This window comes from Rhyacophila brunnea, unplaced genomic scaffold (assembly GCF_057557595.1).
Source record: "Rhyacophila brunnea isolate RB1 unplaced genomic scaffold, BYU_Rbru_1.0 scaffold_17, whole genome shotgun sequence".
In the NCBI taxonomy this organism is placed as follows: domain Eukaryota; kingdom Metazoa; phylum Arthropoda; class Insecta; order Trichoptera; family Rhyacophilidae; genus Rhyacophila; species Rhyacophila brunnea.
Genome location: NW_028232827.1, coordinates 19,816,332 through 19,823,358, shown reverse-complemented (window position 1 = coordinate 19,823,358; position 7,027 = coordinate 19,816,332).

Below are 7,027 nucleotides of genomic sequence, written 5' to 3'. Positions count from 1 at the left end.
CGTCTCCAATCGCCAGTGAACCCGTGGCTGGTCCATCAAATATTCGTAGTCCATTCAAGAGACATTTTTCTTCCCCGGTGAAGGAAAAGAAAAATTCAAGAAGAAAGCAAAAAAGGGAAAAAACCCCCACCAGTGTTTCCGGTAAACCTTGCCAGGAGTATTTCCTAAACAAAAAGAGGAAGAAAGAAGAAATGGAACGGTTGAAAAAAGAACGAGCTGCAGAGAGGCAAAGAAAGAAAAAACTAAATGAGCAAGCAAAGGAAGAAAAAAAATGGGGAAATTGAAAGCAGTCAAGAAGAAAATGCGTTTTTCTTCCGAGTCTTCTAACCCAAGTGTTGACATTTCAGACTCAGCGGAGAGTGAATGGCATAAGTCTAGTGATGAAAGCTTTAAGTCTAAAACTCGATGGCTGCCCGTTATGAAAGTCATTAATGAACATTATATTATAATACTTCCCGGGGAAAATCGTCCATATTTCTTAAGTAAAAGCTACGAGGGTGGGTCAATAATTCCTTAGAAAAAAGCATTAAAACAGTTTTTATTTTTGTATTTTTTTTTTATTTCTCAACATAATCTCCTTGGAGCTCAATACACTTGGTTAGACGTTTCTCAATTTTTTTTAAACCGTCAGAAAAATAAGTTTTCGGAAGGTCCTCAAAATAAGCATTTGTCCGATCGATGACTTCTTCATTTGAAAAAAAACGTTGTCCACTAAGCCATTTTTTTAAGTTTGGGAAAAGGAAAAAGTCACTGGGGGCTAAATCTGGCGAATACGGTGGGTGGTCGACCAATTCGAACTTCAATTCTTCAATTTCAGCCATTGATCGTAAACATGTGTGAACACGGGCATTGTCCTGATGAAAGAGGATTTTTTTCCTGTTTAAATGAGGCCGTTTTTCTTCAATTTCGTTTTTTAGCTGGTCCAATAAAGATGCATAATAATCCCCTGTTATTGTTTTTCCTTTTTCCAAATAGTCAACGAAAATAATTCCACGTGCATCCCAAAATACAGTAGCCATAACCTTACCAGCTGATTTTACGGTTTTCGCCTTCTTTGGACATGGTTCGCCTTTCGCAATCCACTGCTTTGACTGTTCTTTCGTCTCGGGAGTATAGTGGTGTATCCATGTTTCATCTACAGTCACAAAGCGACGAAAAAATTCATCCGGATTGCGTTGCATGAGCGACAACAGGGCTTTAGAGGCCACCACCCAATTGCGTTTATTGTCGACTGTGAGCAAACGCGGCACCCATCTTGCAGAAAATTTTTTCATGCCCAATTTGTCATGTAAAATAGAAATGACGCTACCTTTTGAGATTCCTGTAACCTCAATTATCTCACTCAACTTTAATCTTCGGTCACTTAACACCATATCGTGGATTTTATTGATCATTTCTGGTGTAGTCACCTCTACAGGACGTCCTGAGCGTGGTTCATCCTTTGTTGATGTACGACCACGTTTAAATTCATTTAACCAGTTATAAATAGTTGCAAGTGAAGGAGCAGATATGCCGTGAACTAAATCCAACTCATTTTTTATTTCCTTTGCTGTTAACCCTTTTATATTAAAATGTTTAATAACAGCTCTAAACTCAATTTTCTCCATTTTTGTAAACAAGCAAATTTTTTTTTTAAATGTACGAAAATAAAAAACAACAACCCGACCAATCTGATTGAAACTTCGCAGCATACTGAATCGGTAGTGCCGCTGCATGAAAACAAACCGCTTACAGTACTAGTCGCGCCACCTGTCGGCTTTTCTAAGGACTTATTGACCCACCCTCGTACTATTTCATCGATGCAAAATTGCGGGAGACTATGAAAAATGGCCAGAGCGACCGGATGTACTTAGCTATGAATGGAAGGCGGTAGTATCCCACATAAATGACCCGACGCAAGTAAGCAAAACTCGTAATGTTTATTTAGTTCCGGAATTGGACTTTATTTGGAATATATAAGGATTTTTATGTTAAGTTTTATTTTGGTAAGTACTGAGCCTATGCGTTACTATGTAGTATGTATGTACTTAGTTGCTAAAATAAATATATTTTTGTATTTTTAGTTTGAAGTAACTAATTTTGCACCTTTTGTTACCCGAACAAAGCTGATGATTGGCTGTCAAACAAAATCCTCTCCTATGTAACTTGTTACTGAACCGCCCATTGCTACCAAGTTGATTCAAGTAGCTATGGGCTAGAGTGGTCTGACAGGAAGCCCTGAGGCAACTCTGATGACAGATTTGCCATAAAGCCTTCTGATTAGACATGGTCAACTACTGAAAAATATAGTGGTCAACTACTGGAACCCCTGATTAGACATGGTCAACTACTGAAACATATAGTGGTCAACTACTGGAACAAAAACATGGTGTTGAAAAATTGAATTTCTTAATTTTTGTCTTGTCATATTAATTAAGACATTTGATCCATTATGAGTAGACTTGCTTTGCCAACATTCGGTGTAATACTAAACGTTAATCGTTATTTTTGTTGAATTTTTTTCTTAAATGGTCAACTACTGGTACATTTACCTTATTTTGATTTTATGAAGTCAACTCGTTTTTCAGCTGTTGTCAACAAAATATTTTTAATAATGGGATTCATATGATTTTTTTGTATTACAAATTTGAAAGCTTTGTCGTGGTCGACATGTACTGGTTAATATTTTAAATTATTATTCTATGCCAATGGGTGCATTGGTACACATAGTGACGTCCCGCGGGGGGTAGGCAAATTGAGCGTCGCTTGGGGCGACAGTTATTCGTCGGGCGGTAAATCGAGGAGAATCATTTGATATAGGTATATTGAAATAGCTACCTAAGCTTAGTAATAACGAATATATCTTTCCATTAAAAAAATCAGCTCACTGGTTAGACACAAAATATATTAGTTAACATGAAACGTTTAACAGCACTGTAATTGAACTGGTCATTCCGAAAACCCCATAACTGACACAAAATGGCAAAACGCTTTTATTGCGGATTATTGTTTATCTCTTCGAAAACAACTCATTGTGAATATGCAACACGATTTTATTTCAAGTCAAAGTTTCAAGTCAGTTCGAAAACAACATAAATCAGTGCTCGAAATGGAAAATTTCACGTATGCTTGATTTTTTTTTGTTACATACGTACGTACTTTGGATGTATAAATGCAACAATAAACTTTGAACTTCTTACGTGGGTGTATATTGAGCAAGTGGGCAAGGATTGTCAGCGCCGCAGGCAAAAGAACCTCGTCTCAACAAAGGATACCGTCAAAAATTGTATTATTCTTTATTCTTACTTTATCTACCACCCATAATCAGCAGGCATGATACTTCTACCACCACTCGTCACTGCTTATAACTTATATTACTGTCTCATTTGGGATAGTTCAGTTTGTTAATTAATTAGACTTAAAAAACAACATATCCACATACCTACCATAAAGATTCAAATTAAAAATTAATTTACATATAGCAAATTTAACAGATTATAGATTCAAGACGAGCACAGAATATTTAAAAAAAATCAAAGAAATAGTATTAAAATAGTGTTTAAAAAATAAAGAAATAGATGCAGTAACTATTAGAAAAAATAGTAAGTACCATACAGAGATGAGTAAATACAACATGTATACAGTACATATATATGTACACCGATAGAGCTAACTAAGCCATTTAATTATTTAAGAAGTTATAAAACTAAGAATTTATAAACCGTTTACATAAACTCGTTCTCACGCAGGTGGAATATAGCAATATCCGAAGCGATTTGGTTGAATACAGTTATTTCCTGCCCAATCATTATTAGCAATTGCAAATTAGTTCTGCAGTACAGTATGTAAGCATACTTAAGATAAATCAATCGGATAAAGCCATGGATGGTATCCACACAGCTTCAAACAAAGGATCCTCAAAGATTTCTTTTGAATCTTCACCACCATAAGGGCCATTAGGCCATACCTACTTCTAAGAAAAGTTTCAAGCCATCATGCATCATCACCAAACAACGTAATTATAGCATTTTAAATTGCCAATTGTGTATCATTAATTATCGGCTTTTGAGCTTTGAGAATCGATGTCTCGGCCGAATCTTAGGGGTACATTGGTACGACCGCGTTACAAACACCCGAGTTCGTGAGCAGACACAACAGCCTTCGGTGATTGAAGTTATCACGAAGAGACGATTTACGTGGCTGGGACACGTATTCCGGATGCCGCCAAAGAGTGCGGCACTTCGTACCCTTGTGGCACAGCCTCATGAAGCATGCCCCCAGGCTAGGATCTTTGGTGGGGCCCCCTTCCTATCGCTAAGAATAAAGGCAGTATGTACGCGGTAACGATAATTTGCATATTTATTGTATATTTTAATACATCCATTCGAATTATGGAGATGTCGAGTATTGATACACAATTAAAAATTGTATCGTACAACCACATAACTTTAAATAATATTATTGTAAGAAAATAGCGCCGCAGACTACTTTTTTTTCTGTTAAAGCAAATTTGTGATGTGTTTTTATCTCACTTATCTGGTCGATTCGCCTCCCCGGGCCCCTCCTGAGCTCGTGCCCCCAGGCTAGAGCCCTCTCAGCCCCCCTTTGTAGGTGGGGGCCATGACCTATATGTTACAATGATGATGCTTTGGTTACCATTATTGTAATATACCTACACTTACCACCTCAGATTAAAGAACTTACCACCGTATTTATTTAATCTATGACTACCACCTAAAATTATTAGATGTCCGCACTGAACACGTACCTTCCTAATTTGTGAGTGTATTTTAAACTAAACGATTCAATTTATGATATTTGTCCTTATGACATGACCCGGCTCACGGCTAGCTCAATAATGCTACCGGGCCGTCACTGAGGAGACTAGTGATGAACTAGGAGAGGTGGATCTCCTTTGTAGTATCACAACTTTTGAATTCCCAAATAAAACTCTCAGCTGGTGTGGTGCCGAATTTATTCAGGTTCTAGAGTTCACGGTTTCACAATAAAGTTAACTGTCATTGTTCCCGTAATTAAATCTCATTAAAGTATCAGTAAACTATTTATTTGTTCACTATAGGATCTCTGCGAAATCTTTCACAAGTTTCCAAAAAGTCACACCTAACTCGGAGAATGTATACGCAAATATTCTTTGAATATTTTTATTTCATGAAATATTTTCCCGTAAGAAAATATAAATTATTCTTTAGTCACATAGTATTGGGTTTATAAAAAAGAATAGAATTTATTTTATTGTTGTTTATAAAGTTTATTTATGTTCACAGTATGTTTACAAATATTTATTTGTGTTTACAAACTTGTTTACAAAAGGTTTGCTTAATGTTTACAAATTTATTTACTAAAATTTGTTTCTTATAATTATGTTTACTTAATAAAGTTTCAAAAATTTATTTTATAATTCCGAAAAGATTTGTAAAATTTATTATTACGAACTGAGTTTATTAATTTGTTTTTATAAAACAAATCCGATCGCGTAATTTATCCCGATTACGTCACCTCGTATGATGAGTAATGAAAAATAAAATTACTCCGCGTCGTGCGTCACTACCGGCAGATACGTGATATTCGCGCTACGTTTTAGCGGCATACGTCACTACCGACAGATACGTGGTATTCGCGCTACGTTTTGCCCGCCGAAGGGGACTTACTGGTACGTATGAATCGCGAATGTACTGAGAACCATGTCTCACAACTTAGCAGTGAGGACTGCTGCTTGCTGAAGATCGCTGGTGAAGAGTGTAGAAACTAATGAATTTACGGAAAAAGATGTCACCTTTTATACCCTCCGGATAGAGGTTTAACAGGAAACAGTCCGTAAGGGATAGCAGATCTATATCTTTCTCTCACGGGATAAATTTACGTATATCTCCCGTTGCTGACAACTTTCTAATAGAGATATCTTCTACTTAAGTCGGGTTAAATTTACTCTACTTTATTTCCGCAAAATTAAGACTCAATAGGGGTATTTTAAACACCCTCTAGAATATGTCCCTTAAATGCGCAGTTATGATGACGTAAGCAAAATAGTTGATTTTATATGATTTTTCGTGTTCAAACGAAGGGGAAAGTTTTTAGCTTTCCAACGAGGTATCGGAATAGGTATTCGTGTACTAGATGAGGGGATGGCAGTCTTTAAATTTAAAACGTCAAAACGAAAGGTTGACACCCACGTGCTGGTCCTTTCCACCACTCTTGGCCTTTTTAGGCCAATAGAATTTTACTAAGTTTTAATAAAACTGTTTGGTTCCGCAGAAACTTTCTCATTCGATATTTACTTTTCGGACGAACATTATTACGTGAAAATACTATAATATTATACTTAACATTTCCACTTAAGTATATAAATGCTTAATTCTAACAAGATGTTAACCATGAGCAGTTACTAACTTATTTAATCTTGCATGGTGACTTTTACATAGTAACTTGAATGTAACCTTGAATCTATTTTTACCTCGCGAGTCAGCACAGCTGGGCCGTGTTTTTGACTGAAATAGATTCTCTTTAAAGTTCAAGGTTGCGTGATAATTCGTATTTTTAGTTGTGATATTTGATTCTTTTATTACTTAGGATGCGATTAAGATTTATTATTGTTTATGGATAGAAACCCATCTATACCAGAATCTTAAGTTTTTCCAATTGTTACTTTTACAATATTCATTATAGTCAGCGAGTTATAGTATTAACAAAATCTATAATTATAATTACGCGTCTATAGATATAGGTACGCGTTTACAGTATTTTTATAACGATAGTTAGCTTCTATCTGGTATTGATAAAATTAGTATTAAAATTCTTTATTCACAATTATACAGTATATAAATTTATAAATATTAAATTTTCTTTTTCAATTTTTATACATTTCCATTATTGCTATAAAAGTTATTGAAGCATGTACTTGCAAAATTTTACGTAAACAATCTCTTCCATAACTTATTTTCTAAGTTTAATGGAGATTTCCCGGAAATTATTTCCAAATTAGATCGCGCCGAATCTACGCGACGTGTCATTTCGAGGCCTGTGGTCACAG